The 2,630-nt window shown below is 38.7% G+C and overlaps 1 pseudogene across 1 annotated transcript; it reads left to right on the top strand.

Annotated features, from left to right (window-relative positions):
* Positions 1 to 604: 604 nt before the first annotated feature.
* Positions 605 to 2,319, top strand: LOC143633445 (L-lactate dehydrogenase A-like; annotated as a pseudogene). Its single transcript, XR_013153670.1, has 2 exons — positions 605 to 1,182; positions 1,790 to 2,319. The product of XR_013153670.1 is annotated as an L-lactate dehydrogenase A-like (transcript).
* Positions 2,320 to 2,630: the final 311 nt, after the last annotated feature.

A 2,630-nucleotide genomic window follows, 5' to 3' on the forward strand; every position in this document is an offset into this window, starting at 1 on the left:
TTTTACTCATTTACATAAGTGTATATCCGCAATTTGTCAAATAGCATGCGTCACCACCGCCAACTAATTGGCTTAGTTTTGAAGATGCCTAAGAAAACTCCATTGAAACGTAATTATATTTTGAGACGCGATTCTTTTATTTGAAATTTTTAATATTTTTCAAAGCTTTTTTTTTGTGTCATAAATTCTTTTTATTTTTTTCTCATTTTATAGAATAACTTTGACTGTATATTGTTAACTTAAAAATAAATTAAATGCCGTTAAAAAGTAGTTATAAATTAAGTATAGTAATTGGTTTTGTGACAAATGGTATTTGGGCGCACATTGTTTAAAATATTATTTTCATTTGTATCATATGCATATGTAGTCGTACCTTCTTTACATACCATTACCACCATGCAATAGTCATGAGTCATGAGTATTCTCGTGTCTCCGTTTTACCTTACCAATTACAATAACTTATTCTTTTCAATAAACTTTTACAACTTTATTACTATATGAGTTTAAAAACAACATTTAATAATCATCCAACGGTATAAATATACACCATCAACCCCACAGTACATAATAAACCAAACACAACTTCTAGAGAGAGTAAATAAAAATGCATAAAACTCCTTCATCTTCAACCTTAGGCCCAGACGGCCTAGACATAGCCAAATCCTTCTTCAAACCCATCCAAGGCACCACCACTAACCAGCCGCAACACCAAGATCACCGTCGTCGGCATGGCCATCGCACAGACCATCCTCACCCAAGCCATCGCCGACGAGATCGCACTCGTTTACGTCAACGCCGACAAGCTCCGAGGTGAGATGCTCGACCTCCAACACGCCGCCGCCTTCCTTCCTCGTACCAACATCACCGCCTCCGTTGACTACTCCAACACCGTCGGATCTGATCTCGTCATTGTCACTGCTGCAGATCCCAGGGGAGTCCAGGCTCAACTTGCTGCAGAGGAACCTGGCTCTGTTTAAGAAGGTGGTCCCGCCCTTGGCTCAGAAGTCGCCTGAGAGTATATTGCTGGTTGTGTCGAACCCGGTTGATGTGTTGACTTATGTCACGTGGAAGCTGTCTGGGTTTCCGTCGAATCGGGTTATTGGGTCGGGTACGAATTTGGATTCGTCGAGGTTTAGGTTTCTTATTGCGGATCATCTTGATCTTAATGCTCAAGATATGCAGGTTAGTCAATTGATCTATATCATTTTTGGTTTATTGACTAGCCGGTTTTTTTAAAGAAATATTAGTTGGACCGGTCAGACAGGGTTCAAAATATGAATTGACTTTAAAAATTAATTCTTTGTATATATATACATGTAACATATATAACATAAGTTTTAAAAATTAAATGAATATAAAACCAAGTCTTGAATACTAGAATGATATTTGAAGGAAACATAAACAAAAATTGGAAATCCGGTTTGATCACTTGGTAATCGAACAAGTTACATGGCATGCCCGGTTCCGATCCAACCGAGCCGACCGACGAGTCAGGCTCGGTTTCGAAAACAATGTTTCGGGAAGAGAAACTGTTTGTCCTTATCTCGTTCTTCTGCGAGACTGTTATGACCAATGTTGTAAAAATCATTAGACGCTAGTCGACTAAATATATATACCAAATTTTATATATACACTTTTCAATTTTGACCAAATAGCTATTATCGGCGACTAGTCGGTGTAGTACCGGCTAACAATTAATTTTGGGATTAATCAGCGCCTAGGCGGGATTATACAACTATGACTGTGATTTTATTGGGTACATTTGTTTGTTATCTTTGTTTGGTTTCAGGCTTACATTGTGGGGGAACACGGTGACTCATCAGTGGCATTGTGGTCGAGCATAAGCGTCGGAGGTGTGCCGATACTTAGCTTTTTGGAGAGGCAACAAATCGCATATGAGAAGCAAACACTCGAGAAAATCCACAAAGAAGTTGTGGACGGTGCGTATGAGGTAATAAGCTTGAAAGGTTACACATCTTGGGCCATTGGGTACTCGGTGGCTAGCTTGGCTCGAGCCATACTAAGGGACCAACGTAGCATCCACCCTGTTTCGGTGTTGGCTAAAGGGTTCTATGGCATTGATGATGGTGAGCTGTTTCTTAGCTTGCCGGCTCAATTGGGGAGGAGTGGTGTGTTGGGAGTGACCAATGTGCATCTTACTGATGAGGAGGCAAAACAGCTTCAAGAGTCTGCCAAGACTATTTTGGAAGTGCAAGCCCAATTGGGCATATGAGTTGATGTCTGATGTACCATGTGACATGTATTTTATTTATATGTTTATGTGATTTTGATATGAGTATAATGCTGTCATTAGGAATCAATCTTTAAGTCACGCAAACAATGACGGATCTAAGAAATTTTCATAAACAGGGAACATCATAGGTTAGTTAAAAAATTGAATCATATTGAAAAACAAACACATACAAAATATGCATAAAACATTAAACTACTTTTTAAACTATAAAATTTTATAAACCGAACACAAACACCAGCCTCCTCCAGACCTCCACAAGCCGGAGGAGAGCCACAGCACCAAAGAAAATTTATATTAAAACAAAATTACATCAATTCTTCCACCTTATCGATTTAAGATTCAATTTATTCTTAAACCAGAAGAATCCAAACGATTT

This window comes from Bidens hawaiensis, unplaced genomic scaffold (genome assembly GCF_021521415.1).
Source record: "Bidens hawaiensis isolate Kalapana, Puna unplaced genomic scaffold, B.hawaiensis_p1.1 tig00006734_1, whole genome shotgun sequence".
Taxonomy (NCBI): Eukaryota; Viridiplantae; Streptophyta; class Magnoliopsida; order Asterales; family Asteraceae; genus Bidens; species Bidens hawaiensis.